A 22,077-nucleotide genomic window follows, 5' to 3' on the forward strand; every position below is an offset into this window, starting at 1 on the left:
AAAAAAAAAAAAAAAAAAAAAAAAAAAAAAAAAAAAAAAAAAAAAAGTAAAAAAAATAAATAAATAAATAAAAACCCGTTTTGTTAAACAGGCCTGCGCTAAAAACAAGAGGGCAAACTTTTTACGAACATTTACTCAACCAATTTCAAGCCGTACTAGCATAAAAAAAAAAAAAAACAAAAAAAAAGCATTAAAGCTAGTCCAAGAATATAAGCAGTAAGTGTAGACTTGGAGTTTAGATCAACGACGAAAGTGATGGCATGCGCGCCTGCCTGTCGGTCGTCTGCTGGCATGCGTACGTGTATAAGAAGGCTTATAAAAAACCAATCAATTGTATATATTATAGACATTTCAGGCAACAACAACAACAACAACAACAACAACAATAACAAAAGTAACAATCATAGCTACATTAATAGCAATGGTAGTGAGTAGCAATAACATCGTTTGCCACACCAACTTTCATAGTCATGCTGTAATAATTGTTGTTGTCGTCATTGTAAAATTGGTTCTTTTAACCACTTTTTGTGGCCATTACGGCTATTATGACGTTTTTATACTAATTGCTGCATAGACACACGCTCACATTGGCTCGGACATATTTGAAACGGAAACTAATGCACCAATTCAGTGCTGAAAACGGTGAAAATTATTATGTTATGCTAACCGCTGTCTACATACATACATTTTATTCGGATAGTTTACCCCATCGATTCTACAGTCGTTTATTCGATTGACTACGTTTTTTACACGTTTATTATAACGCGTGCAAAATCATTCGCATATGTATACATATGTATAAAAAGAAAGAAAGAGAGAGAGAAAGAGAGAGAGAGAGGAGAACATAAATTTTTCCATACATAGCTAATTAAAAGTGAGTGTATGATAAGTGTGGTTGTGTTAACATATATATGTACAACTATGTAAACGCCTATAAGCAGAGAGTGTCAATTGTTTCAAGTAGTTGTCTGACTATATGTCTAATATCTATGAAATACAGTATTTACGCATATACGAGAAGGCGCGCATGCGCGTTTTATATATATATATATATATATATATATATATATTATATTATATATATTATGTGTCTGTCTGTCTTTCTGCCTTTGTGTATGTATGTATGCATGTACGCATTGTGTGTCTGTTTTTCCATGCAAGCAAATATAAACTATAATACGTATAAAAGGAGCTATTAATACTGCAGTTTTTCATTCATTAAGAGATAGAAAATGAAATCATGCTCTATTTCGCTTTTATACTAATTTCATATTAATGTTACCTAAATCAATTATATATTGAAATTATTGCTCATTCAATCTATTGTATGAAGTGTAACATGTGTATAAACATCGTAGCGTACAACAAGTTGCATTGAGTAAAATTTATTAAATAATAATCGGGAATATGAAGAGATTGAGTATTCTCGAATAACTAATTAATTTATACCCAATTTACTTTATACTCATCACGCAAGCATGGACTTGTATTACTTTCGTCAATGCACTCGCAACACTTGGCAATGGGCAACAGAGACTTTTTTCAAATTTTCCTTTTTTTTTTCGTGTTATTTGTTTCGTATGATCGATCTAGTCGATATATTTTAAAAGATTTGAACTAATGCGACAAATTACTTATGACGATGTGTAAGACATTGATGTCCAGCCAGTTGTACACCTCGCTGCCAAACTATTACGAATCGAACGGCTATGGCTTCAGTTTTAATCAATTTCTCGCGCGTTTCAGATAAGGTAACAAAGGTAGAAAAACAAAAAAAAAAAAAAACCTTTGTTTCAGCTGATTTTGGGTGAATCAAATCATATCGAAATAATATGAACTCAGTATAAAGTTTCATGTTGAATTTAATTTGCTGAAAAATTACTAGGCCTTTTAGATGAAAGAACCATGAAACATTAACTTCCAGAGATGCATGTGATCTTTTGATTTTAGTCATCGATTTATTCGCATATATTTAAGCGATCGTTTTAATTGCATTAGATTTGCACGCGCTTTAACACGCACTAATGCACTAAACGACTGCAGTCAAACATTTCTTTAATTAAGACGAGTGCAGCTTGAAAATCGTGCGAAAAATGAAGAGGCAATTAAGCAGAATTCACTGTACATGTGCATATGTATACAAACGCATATGCATATGCAATAAGAAAAATAGCAATCAGTAAAGGCGCGCTTGCAAGACAGATGTTGCCATTTAAGAGCATTAAAACTTATCAACGATAGCAACAATTGAAAATGAAAAAAAAAAAAAAAAAAACTAATAAATAAATAAATAAAAACTGCTACCACTGCTACTGCCACTGCTAGTTATGCTGCAATACTTTTTACTGGTGAGACGTTGCGCAAATGACATTGATGACAGCTACTACAACAATAACGTTCACAAATCATGAATGAATTTACATTTGCGCGCGCGCGCATGTATGTGTGTGTGTGTGTGTGTGTGTGTGTGTGCGAGTAAGTATGTATCTGTGTTTGCGCAAGCCCGCCTTCAAATGATGGCTTAAGAGCTAAGGAGAACTTTACAGAAAATATTTAAAAACAGAGAAAAGTAAATAAGAAAACAAAAAAAAAGTAAAGAAAGGCCCTCCTGTTGTTGTTCGTTCAGGCTGAATAAATAGTTGGCATTTTATGTATAGATTATAAATTTGGTTACTATGGAGGTCACAAGAAAGCAGAGAAGCAGGCAATTTAGGTAAATGCTGCATAATACCTTCGCAGTTTAATAAGCGCTTCTTATTCTTCTTCTTTTTCTTCTTCTTCTTCTTCATCATCTTCTTTTACTACTTCTCGCAACACATAATCATGTGAGGACTTTTTTAGTGCGCGTCCATATAACTTGTGATATGAATTAACATAAACAACATTACACCGCTCAACTACCAACCAACAGAGAGCATAAAGAACTTTATATACGTATAGGAGAACACGGCACTATTTAATGCACCACCAGACAAGGGCATGATGCATAGCATGTGAAAGGGGTTCCTTTCAAAATAAACAATAACTACGCTCGGTATTCAATGATTGAATGAATGAACGAATGAATCAACGAATGCCATGGCATCGTATCGTAAGGCATGGTGTGCTATTTCTTCTTTTAATGTTTTTGTTTTTTTTTACTTCAACGGATACACAAACATACATAAACAATACAGATGCATGTACGTGTATTCACATATGAACGCTTGTACGTTCAAGTTGAGTATCATACGCTACAAAATTTATTTCATTCAACTTGACGTAAACGCGTTTCGTAACAATTTTTTCTTATTTTGTTTTTTTTTTTTGATTTTTTTTTTTTCTTTTTTTACTTTCATGAATGAAAATTGTAAAATAAAAAAACACCAATAAAAAAATCTATATACAATCACACGTACTCTCAGTTAAACTCACTACAAGAGAAAAAAAAAAAATAAATAAACAACAATTTATGAATGAATTGTTGTTTCCACTCAACTTAGTTTTTTGTATTAAAATACAAAAAAAAAGAAAAACAAAAAAGTTATACGCGCGACCGTTGAAGAAGAAGAAGCAGGCATTATTACGGTGTTGTTGTAATTCGTTGGGAGTCACAAACACAAACAAAAACATATAAACGAACGCACACACACAAACACACACAAGAAAAGAAATAGGAAAACATCAAAGAAAGAGTGATTACTAAGTCAAAAAGCCTATAAACATATTACACATAGTTTTGATCAGAATAAGCTTCTAAGCGAAATAAGTTACGTATGTCTGTTCTTATGAGAGATTTAATTTTTAGCTACTAGCCAAGATTTAGTGGACACATAAATATATTAAAAGGATAAGAAACTCTTCTAAGGTGTCTCTTGAAAAACAGAAGAGAAAAAATAAGAAGAAGAAGAAGAGTAAATTTTTCACATTTCTTATAGAACACATTATTTTCGTCATATGAAATGAAAACACTTTTACTTTATTAGAAAGTAATGATAAGAGATTTACGCATGGTACGCAAAAACAACAACAACAACAACAACAACATTGACACAAATAAAAAACGTCTATGAATGAATGCTTATGTCACAAAATGACAATGTATCATGACCGAAGTTTACTTTCGGTATAAAATCCTAAATCGTTGCCCCTCCTAATGGATTATCATAACAAAAAAACATGTCTGTAAAGCTTCCTTTTCATGTCCATTGCTCGGCATTTTTTCTTTCTAAAGTCAATTCAATAGAGCGTTGAGCTCTTAACATAACATTTATGACAGACAATATGTGAGGCATTTTTTCGCTTAGTTAGCTTAGTTAGCATATTAACATATGTATATATATATATATATATATATATTTTATTTGCTATCTTTGTTTTTTTTTTTTTTTGTTTATGTGCATTAATTCGGTCAAATTTCTATTGTATAAAAATATGGTACTGTAGCTGCTCTATATTCTCCACATTTTCTCATTTTATTTATTTATACAGATGTATTATGTATGCCTGTGTCTTTGTTGTTTACACTTAACTTATTCAAACATTAACATTAAGGGTGTTCACGATTGTTAGTGATGTCGCCACAAATGTTATGAATTATGATATAAAAATCGAGTTAGCAAATGATCGAGAACGAAAATTAAAATCAGTTAAATTAAAATATTTACAAACAACTTACTAAATGACTCATTTGACTTCACTTGTCCTTGCTATTCTCTTTAAAAGAAATTTCTCAATATATATCAATATATACAAATATATTAATGTATCATAACAAGAAGAAGAGTACGATTCATAAAGCTAAAATATATTGCGCTTGCCATTTGTATAACTTAATAGGAATTTTAGCAAAATACCGGAGCGCTCTTGGCGCAGATAAAAAGTAAGCGGGTATTGGCTTTTTTGATCACCAACAACTTAAGGGGATATCCTCTATTCGTGTAACGCGGTCACGGTCAGCAAGAAGAAGAAAGTGAAGGAAGAGAACAAGTTAGGGAGGTGGTGGTGGCCGCACCAATCGGTAAGCGTTATGCCTTTTATCAACTAACCAGTTACTACAGTTACGACCAAGGTAAACTGTACCACATTGAGATTTGAACCCGCGAATACTGGCTTCTTGCTCGCAATACTTATCTACTTGGTTACCCTCCCTTGAGGACGACTACGGACGGACACGGTAACCGATAAAATGTAATCAAACACCTTTCTTCGCCTGTGACCGAACTTTCTGTACCCATCATCAATGAAACGAAAAAATCAAACGGACTCTCTTCTCTTCTCTTCTCTCTCTTCTCTCTTTTCCCACAGATCTCTTCTTTCATTTTCCTACAGATAATATACTGTAGGATCTCACCCATAGAATATATTTGGAAATTTGTATCGTTTTATCTGTTACAGGATATGAGCATCGCGGTTTTTTTGTGTTTCGAGAACGGAGCACGTCCTTTGACTATAATAGCTTTCAAATAGCTTTCATCAAAATTGTAGGCAATGACTTCGTTAAACAAACGCACTCGCACGGTAGATCGATTTAGAATTGTTGTAGCATTTCTGATGGGAATTTCGGTTTATCTTTTTTATATCAAAAAATCTTAGTTTGCGATGGGTTAACGATTTTCACTCTTCAATGTTTTTTTTTTTTTGTTTAATTTCTCAGCGGCTGTGGAAATCTACATCGATGGGCAATGGCCACTTTTGATTTTGATGTAAAATACACAACAACAAATAGACAGAGGGACAGACATATCTAAATTGATTTAACTCCTTGCCTCTAATCAAGATTATACATAAGCAATACACGGAAAATTTGCACTAATGTCGCTCATCTTTCCCTTGCCGCAATATTGGGCTGCCGTATAGCAGAGTTGATACGAACCACAACTGCCAAGTCGGTCCTCGCACATATAAATCCCATTACAATATGTTTTTCTTGTTCTTCGCCCCTGCTTAGACGTGTAGGGGACATCCTTCAAGTCCCCTGCCTGATCATATTAGAAAAAAAAAAAAAAATTGATATTTATCGATCATATGTGAAAACGGCAAATGGAGCGCATACAAAATTTCTCGATACAGTGACTGCAGCAATAGTGAATGCCGCTATTCATGTAAAAACTTTATTTATGTATAGCTTATATAGTTAACTGATCTTTAATTAATTAATTAATTATTTTTAGTTAGCTATAACGCGTTCATTACGCGTACGAACTGTATGTATATGCGTGTGCGAATGTCTTAAACATTTTTTAATTTTATTTATGAATGAATGCGTAAGCTTTATAACTCATTTACTGTCGTTTTCCATTTTAGGCATTTGCTTGTAGCTAAAGTTGAATTGCTATTATCGTTGCTGTTGTTGTTGTCATTGTTATTGTTATTGTTTTTGTTGTTATCGTTTCTCCTTTTGTTAGTTTAAAACTATTTAATAATAAACGAAATGGGTTTCTTTTGGGTTAATTAAATTAATTAATAATAAATTTTAATCAATTTCCAGTGCCATTAGTTGACGTTAACGAAAACATGACTTGAATTTATTACGCATTTATGTAAACTTTGATTTTTCATTATTTTTGTTAACCGAAAGTCAGAGATTAATAAATAACGAGAAAATTTTACGATATTTTTATCTTTATTTATTATTATTAAGGCTGAACATGCCTAATTCAATTGATTGCTTTCTCTCTCTCTCTCTCTCTCTTTCTTTCTTTCTTTCTTTCTTTCTAATAAATGTTATCATCAGAGCTCCCCACCATAAGTACCTATTGCTATTTTGCTATCGGGTGAACCCGAGGGCAGAATATGAGTTTTAATACTTTCCAACTTTTTGTTGCTGTGGACACTGCAGAGCGGCCCTTAAAAGCCATCATGGACAAGACTTCTGAAAAGTAAACATTGAATATTGACTGGTTGATATTTCCTCCGCATCTTGATTGTTAAAGACTATATTTTGAAAGTTTTGAGATGCGATTGCCTTTTTACCGCCTTTTATCCCTTATCTGACTTGCGCAAATTTTCAAATTAGATAATGCATTAATTAACACTAGTGCAACGTTGAGGCTCTTGCATTTGCAATTTAAACCGATTTAATTTCTATTGATTCATACGAATCGAACTATATATATATATATATATATATCATCGAATATCCGCCATCTTTCGGAAGATAAATCTACAGTTGTTTCTTCCTCCTCTGTACGTCTAATCTAAGTAATCGGTTATGGTCGGAGAGAAAGTGCTATCTATAGCACTAATGGCCGCAATCAACTCGACCTAGTGTAGTGGATACTGAATCGATAAATTGTGATTATACCTTGCTACTCTATCCAAATGACTTACTTATCATTCTTCTCTTCAACTAGAAAGAAGGCAGAAGACATTAACTTTACACGATGGAACGGCGGTGGAATGTCCCGACAATTTTATATTTTTTTCTTTTGCAAGAGATCATTTCTTGCACCTGCTATCTTAGTGTAGGAGTATTGTCTATCGATGATAATTATCATGCTTTTAATTGTATTTCATTCCGGAAATGACTGATTATCTTATTAATATTTATAGCAATCGTGAAAATGAAACCATATTTAGAGAAAAACGGAACATTGCATTGGTCGCTCTTCATGAAATCTGTTGATGACAACGAAATCATATTTAGAGAATAACGGAATACTGCATTGGATGCTCTTCATGATATCTACTGAAAGGATAAACTACATGCATCCATGTGTAAATGCATGAGTGTACCCAATAGGGAGAGATATTAATTAAATTCTGCATTCTTGATGACTTATCACAACTTTGAAAAAGTGATTATGGGAAGAAATTTTTTGTATTTTGTCTGAAACAATGCGAGTCGAGCAATTCGACCCTATTCAAGACCATCTCGAGAAATTCGCTTGAATTTTTCCGAAAAAAAATTTTGGATCGTTTAAGTACTTATTAGCTTCGCTTATTAAGCTGGGCCCACCACACGTGCATTTCGTATCCTTTGTGAATTAAATAATAAAATCGATTGGTAATCATCATTCAAGTAATAAATTCTTTGCTAAATATTATTAATTTTTTTTTTTCATTATTGATTTCTTAATAATAAATCTAAGCAAAGTAGTTTTTCTCTATAAATACTCTTTGAAGGAAAACTATCGTTAATATGTTGCAAAAAGTTTTACAAACTTAACTGTAAACTAAACTAAATAAAAAAATAAAAAAAAGAAAAAACAAATTGTCAAAGCGATTTGCCAAAATTTCCATCAGATCCTCTTCTTGATAGGCTTAGGTTAGGGCGTCTATAGAATTCATTGTCAACCGTGAGTAATACGCAATTGTACTAAACTTAGTCTCTATCTTATTATTATTAAGATTCTTTTTTTTGTTTTTGTTTTTTAACCAACTTTGCTATCAATGAATTGCTTTTTTCCGTTGAGGATGTGGCGAGATCATTAATTGTGACGATCAACAAGCAATATTAGTAACTGTTGTAATGGCCATGGTTGCTGTTGTAGTTGTAGTTGTTGGTATTGCTATTATTGCTGCTAGTTTTGTAACCAGTTTTTCTTAGCAGCACACACATATATATAGAAAAAATGTTGTCGGTGAACATGTTGACAGTAGAGTGCAACTTTTATATATATAAAGAAACTGGTTGACTGTTGTTAGTAGAGAGACACGAGTAACTTGCTGCTGCTGCTGCTGGTACTGGTGCTGGTGCTGCTGCTGCTGCTGCTGGTGCTGCTGTTACTGTTGCTGGCTGTGTTGACATGAATGAATGATATTGTGGTTGATTATTTCTGTTGCTTTTTTCCCCCTCTGTTATTGCATGGTATGATTATGAGGACATAAGCGAGCATGATAAACAACCAGTTGTTGGAATTTTTTATTTATTTATTTATTTATTTATTTTTTATTCATTTTTCAGACTAATATAATTTCTTCTTCCCGCGTTATGTGTTTGCGTGTGCGTATGTGTGTGTGTGTGTGTGTGTGTGTGTATGTGTTTTTTTTGTTTCCAACTTTTCCTGTTCAATTGATTGTCGAGCAAAGAAAAAGTGAGTTTTTATGAATGAATATTGCGTGAGTATGTGCGTACATGCATGTGAATGTAAATGTATGTGCATGAGGGCTGAATAAAGAAATTTACAACCTATTAAACACCTGTAGCTATAGCATCTTTAACGTTTGTAAAGCAAATTTATGGCCGTTTGTCGTTTTAAACGATAGATGTATAAATTTCCTGAATCAAGTGAGTAAATCAAATGATCTTGAAGGGCTTGTCACGTTTGAAAAAAAAATATAATAAGAAAAGAATGAATTACTGCACTGCGGCTTAAGTCGAATGTTTTATTACCATTTTTATTTTTTATTTTATTTTTTTTTTTTTTATATTGACTTTTACGTCACTTTATCAATAGTAAAAGTATGAAGAAATATAGTTTGTTATAAAACAACAAATAACAAGGACAAGGATATATACTTATACGTTTATCGAAATACACCAAAAAAGAAAAAATAAAGAAACTGGCGACGCAGTTTCATTCCCATTGTTTAAATTTCTTTCGATGAGTATACATTTTTGGAGCTTGCAAATTATTCGAGCCCTTAGTAAAACTTGATTTCATTCACAACATCGATACGTACGAAGTAGCCCTAGCGCAAATTGCTTTGTATTATGATCATTCCGACAATCGAAGGCTCGATCTTATCATGATAAAGTCTATATCGGCTTATATGCTTCCCGCTATTATCATTATAAGAGACGCACAAAGTCAAGGAGTGGAGAGAACAATACACACGCTATACATACGTTGCAGAAAAATGAAGCCTTGGCTTCACACAATTAAGCTCCTCTGCTTCGATTAGTTGGGTTAGCTTTTTGCAATGACTTGCACTCAAAGGGGGATATAATGTCCTGTTTGCGAAAAAAATGAAATCAAATCGAGCTTACTCGTAACATAAGCAGCGCGGAGCATCTTCTTCGATTTTAATCGCAAAACTTTTTCCTTCTACGATGACGTTCACTTTCATTAATCATGGTTGCATCTTGGAATCAACTTTTCCAGAAATTGAAATGAACAGTCATACGAATAGGTCTATCAATTGATTTATTAGTGTTGGGGCGTTTTGTCTGTACTTAGTTTTCGTTGAACATGACCAGTTTGCAGTTATCGACAACGATCTTTGCCCATATTGCCAGCACAAAATGAATATATCAAGCATTGGACTTCAACAAACTTCACATATCGGCACATTCACGGCAACCGTATAAGATCGCACATTATTCGATGAATCGTTCGTTTATATCCACAATTCTTGATCGAGTTCAGTTGATGTTATGTGAAAATTATGCCAACATTCATTTCATTTCATATTTTTGTAGGCTTCATCGCTTCCCCACTTAAATGAGCAGAAGGACAGACGGATATAATAATCGTAATTTTGTATTTCGTATTGAATGAATTGGACAGGAACTTGTAGATTTCAAAGTCTTCAATCGTTATATTAGCGCAATTAAGAACGGAATGACAATGTCGGTGCATACCCCGCCAACACTGGGTGATGGATGTCATAAGATTAATCGGTGTTTCTACAACAGGTGTAAGAGCCAATTGTTTACCTGTTAAATTTTATCATTTTTATTGAAAAACAAATGCAAACGTATAACACACATAAACATACTTACGCTTACATAAAAAAAAGGTTTTTTTCATTTTTGTTTTGTTGCTTAATGTTCAAAATGTGTGTGTGTTGGCACATAATTTTTCTACTTGTGCATACCATCCCAATGGTCGCGAGGATTGAGATGATGATTGTAAACACTTAACAATCGAAAAATATAAGTACACGTCTGTCTGCAGATTGTTTTCGTTACAGTCCCTTTTTTTTTACTTTTGTTGCTGCTTTTCTCTGTACTATATATAGTTTAAGGTCAGTTTTTTTTTTTTTTTTTTTTTTTTTGTACATTTTCGTATACATTTTGCCACTGCTCTGCTTATGTTTAGATTTTACTGGCCATAAATATTTCTGCGGTGAAATGGGAGCACGATCCAAACATATTTTTAAGAAATGTCATCTCAGTAGTGTTTTAAAGTGTAACGGGAATAACGGAAGTGGAAGCAAATAAGAGACTTGCGATACTCTCTTGAACATTTACTACTTCTAAAATTCTAAAATTTGTCCGCTATTTCGTATTCCTCTAGCAGTAGTTTAGAAAAACACCTTTTTTGTTCTGCTTTTGTTGCTTTTTTTGCTCAAGACGATGGACAATGGTATTGTTGGCGACACATTATAAATGTCAACCATAAAAATATAAATAAATTTATGTATGTTAACAGTTTTTAATTCTTTACAATTATAACTACACTTATATATGCTTAGATCATCTATTTTGCTAACGTATTCTGAACGTATTAAAGAAAAAACGGAAGTGATACGCTGATCCCCCTATACATAGTGCATTATGAAAACAATATGTCTATATGTCTTCTTAGAAGGTGGATAGCGGTGAACTGAGGTCAATTAGCACTACATATATAAACGAACTCAAACACATATTCACACATGGGTACGTACGTACATGCTAACATGCATGTACAAACGACGAATTTCGTCCGCGGAGGGGGGGGTGTGTGAGATAGGATGATGTAATGAGGATTAACAATCGATAAGGATACCTCTCAAGGTAATACGAAGGCGTGTCCGGTATGCTTTTGCCTCAATATCGTGAAACCACCAGTTGACAGTGTGCCGCTATTATGTCCATTAAAAAACATGCAAACATACACACACACCCGTCAAAAACTTTTTAATTCACTAGCATACATCTAATGGTTAAGCAGGTATGAAAAAGCTGTTACAACTTTAGCCTCATTTCTTGCGATTTTCCGTTGCTTAAGCGCAATCAAAGAGTTAGAGGCAAATATGATTAAATCAGATCAAAAGTTTATGTCTTGCGGAAAAAAGTCTTGGATATGCATGATATATATTATCGCTGCCCGTCTCCCGTCCCGCACTCACCATCATTTCTTACTGATATAGTCTGAGTTGATGATACCGAAGTAGCTTATGAAGTCCACGTTACACCGCGCAAAGGTAAAAATCTCATCAGTCAAAACATAAATTGTTTTCACTTCATTTGTTTGGGTATTTGCACGAACTTCTATTATATGAAAAGAAAAGCTGTTAGTCTGCACTTTTCCTTACAAAAATAATCAAGTATATGTGCGCATGACGTACATGTTTGTGTATGTGTGTGTGTATATATATGTATGTTTAAGTACACACCACAAATATTAGCTCATTCTCACCGTTATCATTATCGTCATTATGTTTGTGATAATCTTTTAAGAAATTCTTTCAACACAGACTGTAGAGTGTTTCCTGACTATGTTACCACCTTTCAGCACCACTTGATGGTATGCCATAGACATACACGCATGCATGCCAACGCGCATACATGCTCGCATTCGCTTGTTCATTCATTTCTATATAATTACATGGCAGGAAAACAATAAGTTAAGGAACAACAGCAGCAGCATTACAAGCTTAGCAGAAAAGCAAAATATGGAAGAAAAACGAGTTGAAAGAAAGCTGCATAATAAAATAAATTAGATATGGTTTAAAGTGAATATTGAGCTCTCTACTCTACTATATATATACGTACATATATTATTTCACACTCATCGAATTTGAAATGAATTAATTAATATATCTAAGAATATTTATTTATGTTTTTCTTTTTTTTTTTTTTTTGTATTTTTAAATATAAAGTAAAAGTGTAAAGTCGATTTTTGGATATGGTAAACTTAACGATGCAAAAAGTAACGAAAGATGTCTTAAACGGACGATTCTATATTCCTTTGTTATTTTGGGAAAGCAATTGCGAGCGAAGCTCATTTCGTCTTTATATTAAGTGATTTCAAAGAATTGACTTGAAAGCACCACAGTTTACACGATTGCATTGCATTAGAGCGATTGCATGCAATTCAATCAGGAAAATATTCTTTTTGTTGTTATTATTGTTATTATTATTATTATTATTATTATTACCGTTGTTGTTGTCGCTGGTTTTGTTATTTTTGTTGTTGTTAAGAATAACGACATGTTGCTACTACATGATGCTGCTAATGCATACAAGCATACCGGATATCCGTTTAACAACAATCAGCAAATCATACAATCATGACAGAAAAGAAAAATAGTAAAAACGATCAGTAAATCTTTCTTTTCCAAATAAAGCTGGACAACATGAATAAATTAGAAGATGGCCGAAGATTTAAAAATCGCTTTTCCAATCAGTTAAACTATGGTGACACATTTTTTCCACTTATACACAGATATATGAAGAAGAGACACAGAAAAGTCAGCCATGCACAAGACATTCAATATTCAGCAAATTTAATATCGAGCTTCTGTCTACACATTCCACGCGTAAACTGATCGTTTGTAAATGAATAAATATAGTCGTGATCTTATAAAACCTGACCACACATGACATGACTATTCATTATTAATGTGCCAAAGTATTTGTCACACGTGTATCGAACTTCGAGATGCAAATCTCGACTCTAACAGTTTTACTTCTTGTCAAAAGCATATTTCTTTGCAACTCCATCAACCATGCCCACTGTTAATCGTTGCATTTGTAACATTTCAAATCGGCAATGTCATGTGTGTTCAGTTGTCCGTCTACTATTAATGCAACAATCGACGTTCGACAACGTGGTTATTGGGGCTAAAACACAGATTACAGCTTTAAATACAAGAAACATCTTCTCACAAAGAAGCTTCTTATCTATCCATAGTAATTGGAGAGCACTTAAAAAATTCCCATACATCGGGGGTCTGCAAAGCTTCGATCAGAATGAAAATCGAAGTTAACCCTTTTTTTTTTTTTTTTTTTTGTTTACTCAGTTAAAGTTAAACTCGTCATCACTATAATAATGGAAACAAGCTTTAAATCATAAAAACTTTATTATAAGAAAAATTCTTAAGGTAGAATAAAAACTTGGTTTTTGCGGTATGTATCTCTCCATGTGGTTATTTTGTATTAAACTTGGTTTAGTTAAGCAAATTGAGTGCAATGCAGTTATTTAAATTGAAAGAAATTCAATCCGCAAGACTAGCCAAGTAGGCAAGCATGTAGTCGCGATTCAAGTCAGGGTAGACGCGTTCAAATCGCAAAGTCCGCTCGTAGCCGGTAAAGGCTTGACATTTACTGATATTGGGCAGGCACTAACTAGGCTGCCGCCACTACTTCCCAAATACTTTTTCTTTCCTCACTTCCTACTGAGCATCGCCATGTTAGACACAAATCGGGGACCCTTGGTCGAGATATTACATTACATTAAAAACAATAAAAACAATAAATTAAACAAATATCACGATATCGCGATTTTTTATTATAATAATATTCAGTTCCATAACTCCTTAGCCCGTATAAAGAAAAACTCGTCATTGAATTCGTCATTCGGCATCATGTACGTTTCGGTTAAGCGGTCAAAAGAAATAATCGATGGCCTGTTCTGCGGTAAACTCAAAAGCTCAGCTGTGCTTCATCCATAGGATGTAATGGACAGACACAGTGCCTTGAAATATTTTTATTTATTTATATATTTTTTGTTTTTTAAGAAACATTTGGAAAAAACTGAGCGATTAAGGTTTTATTTTATGCGAAATCCGAACGAAAGTGAAATTTCCTTCCTTTCAGTTATAGTATAAGCAAACGTTGACAATTTATTATATTTCTCTCTCTTGTTGCAAGTCGAAGAAAAGAAAAGTAAAAAAAAAATTTGGTTTTTTTACATTTTTTACTGATTCTTTGATCTTATTATTTAAGTAAGAGAAACGTGATTTTTTTAGACTTTCAATAACTTTAGCTATTAAGTATGCTTGTGCGAAAGAAAAATATCTGCATCCTTTCTTTCTTCATTTCATTACAGAGTGTATAAGTAAGTAACGGAAATTCAGTTAACAAATCGTGTCTGAACAATAGCAAGGAAAAGCTTTTAAAGACTAAAACGTTTCTACGTACAATGACGTTAATAAGCTAAAATAATAAAATTATTTAAAAGAAAACAAAAAAAATATTACAAAGAAACCGACAAACTGTTAGTTACTCAAACATTCTGTATACCCTATAGCAGCAAAACTAAGGGATTACAGGACACCTTGAAGTTAGCCAATGCCTTTCAGCATTTTCTAAATCAAATCCAATATAATCAACTACCGCCGTATAGTTTAGATGGCTTAGTACTTATTTATTTTATTATAACATAACGAAAGGAATTGTCTCCAAAAACGTTTAGATGACGATCAGATTTAGAGTCTAAACTCTAGAATTGAATCTATCGGAGGAATATTATTATCGGATAATAAGAAGCGCTCTCAAGCCAAAGCAGCTCGATTTCATTTGCCACTTTTGCCAAGAGAGCAGAACTTTATGTCAGATTCCACACTGAATCGAAACTGAATGGAAATATTTCGCAATTGAACTTAATCATCATCATCATATAATAATAAAAATAAGCGATTTCGAAGACAAATTTTTCAATTTCATTGCTTACCTAGGGTAAGCGGGTATAACATGGATTATGTACAATAAAAAAAAAAAAAATATATATATATATATATATCATTCATATATATATATATATATATCATTCAAAAATGAATAAGAACGTTTCGTTTTTATTGTTTATCAATTTTAAAGCCTTACACACAACTATATTTAGTTAAAACGTAACATTTATATCAAATGTTAGTTTATTTCGCATTATCATCGAGGAATATATAAATGAAATGAAGCAAAGGGACAATCATATGCTTAGATGATTTGGCTTAAAATTTCATGTCAATCAATGATCATTGGTTATCTTTAGCTGAATAAATAAATGTTCCTAACTTAATGAGGAATTTACCTAAAATCGCAATCTGCTCTAAGTAGTACCTAACAATACAAAAAAATCACTTAAAATTTTTTACCTTTTTCTCAAGTATGCCTGAATGCACTCTGACTTTGAAGGGTTGGAATTGAAAGCAAAAAAAGAAAAAAAAAAAAAAAAAAAAAGGAAATAAGAGGAGATTAAAAGAACAAGAAAAGTAAGGAGAAAAAAAATGTTTTTAAAAAATCAAAGCACCGGAAGTGGCTTCATTTTCAAGTTTACATGTAACAACGTCGTGCTTCTCTGAAAGACCACAAAGTATTGAAGTCTTTTTTTTTTCATTCTCTCTCTCTCTCTATCTCTCTCTCTATCTGTCTTTTACGCTGCCTCGTTCTCAGCAATCTTCTGGCATTATAGAAATTCTTTACAAAAAGTTTCAATGCTACAATAATTTTGAGCCAAAGTGACGACAGCGCATACCAAACCATATAATGGAATACTTTTCTGTCATAAACATCTTCTATATGTACAAATATATATATATATATATATTTGCACGCCTGCAACCATTGATTATTGTCCATACGTATATGCACAAAGTATGTATGTAGGTACATACGTACATACGTATGTTTATGCTATGTATCTTTAATAAGTCAATTTGTTGCTTCAAGTCTCTTACTATGCTTGGGTTAAATGAATTTTTCGTTGGTGAGAATTTTGAAGTAATTTGAGCTTTATTAGCTGTTTATGCTTTTGTTTTTTTATTTGTTTAATTTTTTTATTTTTTTTTTTTATGGTTTATGAATGACATAGAAATACATACATACGTAAACATATAACATATGCATATGCATATCTGTCGCGTATAACAAAGTTTGAATTTATTTGCAATCAACATACATATCAAATCAACTCAACTGAAATCAGTGAAATGTGAACTCTTTGTCGGCTGTCATTTAAGAATTTTTGTGAATTGTTTTGTTTGGCCCCAGAATGATTATTATTAAATGTGACATAAAATCAACGAAAGATTTTATTTATTTATTCTTGGGCGCAGAAAAGTCGTCTTATGCACATGACCTAGGCAGGCACCTTAGATAACAGTAACATTTCATGCTCACATAATCACACATACATGATACATGCTAAAAATGTAATTTTACTCCTTGCTTAAAAATCGCTTACATATATATATATTTTCATTTATTTTTCAATTGACTTTCAAATTAAACGTCAAATATGTGAATCTGTAAGGTTAATTCAAAGCTAACGGCGATCGAAAATTTGGAAACTATCCAACATTTCCTGGCAATGATTTAATGGCGGCTTGGAATAATGACCTCGAAACCGGACCTCACTAAGGCTGCGCACTCACCTAAGATGAACTGATTGATGAAATTAGTTAACGCCATAAATGCAAATTATGAACAATTACCGATAAAGTGCTTTAATTAACGGAGACACCTTAGGCGAATTTGGTTTCACTTATATTCGTAATTAGTTTCAAGCCAATTGTGTGGTATTTTGTATTATTATTTTATTTTATTATTTTTCTTCTTTTTTTTTCAACATTTTGTATACAGACGAACCTGTTTTTTTCGGTCTTTTTTTATGCGCTTTTTTTTTGTGCGAATCTTTTTTTTGTGCGATTCTTTTTGTGCGATTTTTTTTTTGTGCGGTATATGAATATCGACACATTGAATTTCGCCGAGAGGTTAGGTCAATCTGAACTGTGTTGGCATCACTTTTTTTGCTATCAGTGTGTATGTACACATTGCAACAGCCATTTTCATACCTATTGCATCAGCCTATTTCATTAGCCATGCTCAATGTTCTTCTGCATATATTGCATCAGCCAATTTCAATACATTTTGTTTAAAATTAAAAATTAAAATTTTTTTAAATGTTCAATGTGTAATTTAATTATTTATTTTGTTTGGAAAGCACTTTCTTGCTATTTCGTAAAGCTTTGAAATATTTTCTAAGTGAGACTTTTTTTATGCGGTCCCTCTCTACCGCATAAAAAAAATTTTCTTTAATATGCTGTGAAAAATTATTTCTTATAGCTATTTATGAAGTTTTTGAATATTTTTTTTGTGCGGTTTTTTTTCTGCGGTCCCTATCTACCGCACAAAAACAGGTTTGCCTGTATTTGATTTGAGTTACAAAGTTGTTGCAATTATCACCCCCACGTTTCTACATAGAGGATAAGTTTGAGCCGAAAATTTTAAGAACTTCTATGCATCGTGTTCCGGTTTGTATTGTGGAAAGTGTGAAGGAATAAGAGGATGATATACGTCGGATATGCAGATAATCAATTTGTTTACCTATCTATCTATAGCGAACGTAACGAAATTCAAGTTTTAACTGAACTTGAATTTCAATAGAAATTTTCTTAACCTACAAACGTGGTTAACACTATGACTATATAATGAATTTTGAAATGTCACAAAGGAACTGGAAGAAAGGTCGCTAAACAACTTTAGATAAGAATCGAACGCCATTCACTAAAATGCCTTTGAAAATGTTCTAATGGTTTTATTAATTCAAGTGAAATTCTTTTTGCGGTTTGTATGAAGGTTTTTTTTTTGTGCCCGAGAATCGATCGTATATTACATATATATATATATATATTCAGCATTCTGAAAATGCAAAAAACTTTTATAAAAATAATAGCAGCAGCCAAGAGGTATTTCACGGTATGTTTATACCCTACACCAGTTGCGGTACAGGGTATGTTAAGTTGGTGTGAACGTTTGTAACACCCAGAAGGCCTGAAGATAAACCAACCTTTCATTATATCGATGGATTCAGAATCAAATTGTAAATCGCTCCAAGCATGTCTGTCTATCCATATATTTTTACGTTCAAGCTGCAGGTCGCAATTGTTGAGATATTTTGATGAAATTTAGTACGTAGACGTACTTTTGGCCCAAGAACGAGCCCTATTGAAAATGGCTCGGATCGCTTCACTTTTTCGACCTCTTCGCCCTATTTGCAACAGTCGTTACATAGGGAAAATTTCTCGGTTACAAATTGGTGTGAAAATTTTAGGCCGGTTGGGACAATTTTTTGGATCTCCTGCTCATATAACCGTTTATACGGAAATCGGAGCTTTAGAGTGAAAATAAGCTCATAATAGTTAATTGCCAAAGAACTCTACCTTCTACTCACGTAGGACACCAACATGCCTTTATATGTCAAAAAAGCCTAATTGGTTTTTTTTTTAAGAACATTTTTTTATGATGCTCTTATATGGACGGAAAATCTAAACTGCCCATAGCACATGGGCTTTCATTGCAATAAAAGCCTTGCGGGAAAGTAATAAGTACTTTTTTTAGTATTATTACTAAAACGGGCGAATAATTGTACAAGACGAAGTGGTGTAGGGTATGTAATTGTCGGTGTTGTCCGATTAAAATGTTGCTTTATTTGGATTTTACAAACAATTCGTTGAAATCGTTTTTAAGATTTTTTAAGAAACCTTCTGATCTAATGTTTATTTATATGTGGAGAAGACAAAATTTATCCACTGTTAGTTAAAATATATTCACTTTAAATAGGTGAATAAGCAAGCAACCCTTTATTTTCAATGAGAAATGCATTGTAAATACTTGGAGAAGCCTAGTTAATAATAATATAAAAAAAAAAAAAAATAAATAAATAAAGCGGGAAGTAATTGGTTCCCACGCTATATGATTACTATGAACACATACGCATAGTTATGCATACAGAAGCAATTACTTAATATCCTGCATTTTAATCCCTATACAACTTCAAGTAGAAACGCGTTTAATAAGCATTAAAAAAAAAAAAAAAAACAATGGAATTTCTTTAATATTCAAATGCCGCTAAAGAAAAGAAGAAACCATATGCACGAAATGCAAAATCCTGTACAAGAGGGAGAAAATATATTAAGTATTGTCAACGTAAAGGGAGGATTATTTTTAAAGCTGCTTCTTTTCGCCGTAGCAGGGAAAAGGATACCAACGAAAACAAGTGTCTAACCTTGTTTTTGAAATAAAAAGGAAAATAATACTAATAATAATAATAATAATAATAATAATAATAATAATAATGATTGTAAGCAGGTGTTAACGCTTAGATATAATGAAGGGAAACCGAAGTAGGAGAAAAGCTGTTATCCCTTACCAATAGTAACGATGCCGAAGGAAAATGTGGAAATGGAAAAATCCTGTACACGACCACAGTTCTTATATTAAACAGTTAATAACATTTTTCGTATTTGTAGGCGTGTTTGTAGTCGAATTCATAAAATTTGCTTTTTTTTGATTTATAAATCTATAGCGATCATATTTTGATTTACAAAACTATACACATATACAAGAATTTCGGCAAAAACCAATCAGTTATGGATGGATGGACAGTACATTTATTATTTAATATATAATTTTCGTATATTATAGACGAAACGTCACGATTAGTATAACTACTTTTTGATAGTATCTAAAGTAAATATGAAAACATATGCCGAATTCAAAAAGTACATACATATAAAAGAAAAACAAAAACAAAAAAATGTAGGTCAGAATTTCGATTTAGGGTTAAAAGTAAAGGAACAGAAGAAAAAAAGAAAGAATGTTGTTTTTGTGATTCATACATGACGATGATCATGTTAACGACAAAAACGAGTGCCAATTAGGTAAAGGCAACAAAAGCAAAGAGAACAAGAACAACAACAACAACAACGACAGCAAAATCACAGAAATATCACATAAATATATATATATATATATATATATATATATAGATGTAAGAAAATCAGAATAAACGCAGCTGGCCTAACCGTAAATCCGGAAGCAAGTAATAAACGCCAGCAAAAACAATGTGAAGGTCATTCTATGTGAAAGTGCATGCATAAGTTAAACGCAAAAGCCAGGAATGGCTAATAATTCCAAAAAAAAAAAAAAAAAAAAAAATTTTAAATACAACAAACTGTGTTTTTAAGAATCCGGAAGTAAATACACATTTAGATAAAAATTACTTCCGTTTTCATTTTATATCGAATTATTCCGTACGTCCCTATAAGTCTTATGATGTTCTTCTTATTAATGCGGAAGTAAATAAAACACACAACGTAAGGCTTATTGAATATTAGTTTTTGTTGCCTTAACAAATACATTATACTTATGGATGGATATCCTCGTTGGAAAATCAAATCAAAAGAAATCTTTTTGAAACCTGTTTCGCTTATCAACTAAACATAAGTAAACGAAAAGAAAATAAAAGAAAAGAGAAGAAAAGAAAAAAGTCTTCTTTTAAATAGGAAAACAAAGGCGATAAATATTGAATAACAAAGAAGAAGAAGAAGAAGTAGAAAAAGTAGAAAACCTAAACAAGTGTGCCAGAATGTGTCCTAAAATCCTGCCAGATATAATAAATCATTTCCGGACTTCCGGTTAAATCATGTTTTGTAAAATGAATAAATAGTTAGCAGTAGGGATGAAGGTTGCTGTTGCTGTTGCTGTTTGTGTTTCTTTTTTTTTTTTTTTTTTTTTTTTTTTTTTTGTTTTATATATGAAAGTGCGAGACAGGTGTTGTAATAATTGCTGTAAGAGGATTTCTTAGGATTGCATTGTATGCGTTAGGAGAGGTAAAGGTTTTGGTCGAACATGACAAATCTCTTGAATGTTAAGCACTTCCGGAATCGAAGACCTGATCTAGCTCGATACACTATTACTGGCGACTCATGCTCATAATCAAATAAATTAAATTTCTATTTGTAGAAAGCAAACAAAAACTAAGTATTAAATTTCATAAAAAATATAATAAGGAAAGATGACATCGCGATAACTATTTCGATTTTCGATGAAAAGACCATCAAGAATTGAGTTCTTCTTATTATGAAATATTTATTTATGTTTATTTATGTACGCCACTTGTGGTACAAAGGTATATTAAGTTAATGGTAAGTATATATGCATTAGTCAGGAGGACTTGAAAGATTTACCCACCATTCGTTATACCATACGACTTGTCTGTCACTCTGTCCGTTTATCCGTTTGTCCGTCTAACCACCTTGTATTCAATCTACAGGCTGCAATTTTCGAATAATTTTGATGAGATTTGTTACATTAACGTGTTTCGTGTTTCGTCGAATGCTATTAAAAACAGTTCCGATTGGATCACTTCTCCTATAGAATCTTATTTGAAAAGAAGTCTTTCTATTTGCTAGCTTGATGAAGGGTATTTAATGACGGTTTAT

General features: G+C 32.4%; 2 protein-coding genes across 4 annotated transcripts in view; one reads left to right on the forward strand and one right to left on the reverse strand.

The window, feature by feature from the left end:
* The window catches only part of LOC119645126 (elongation factor-like GTPase 1), a 199,042-nt gene that overhangs the window by 57,593 nt on the left and 119,372 nt on the right, over positions 1-22,077 (reverse strand). The window lies entirely within an intron of this gene.
* The window catches only part of LOC119645128 (protein giant-lens), a 42,678-nt gene that overhangs the window by 18,733 nt on the left and 1,868 nt on the right, over positions 1-22,077 (forward strand). The gene's annotated exons all lie outside the window — the stretch shown is intronic.

Source organism: Glossina fuscipes, unplaced genomic scaffold (assembly GCF_014805625.2).
Source record: "Glossina fuscipes isolate IAEA_lab_2018 unplaced genomic scaffold, Yale_Gfus_2 1, whole genome shotgun sequence".
Classification (NCBI taxonomy): domain Eukaryota; kingdom Metazoa; phylum Arthropoda; class Insecta; order Diptera; family Glossinidae; genus Glossina; species Glossina fuscipes.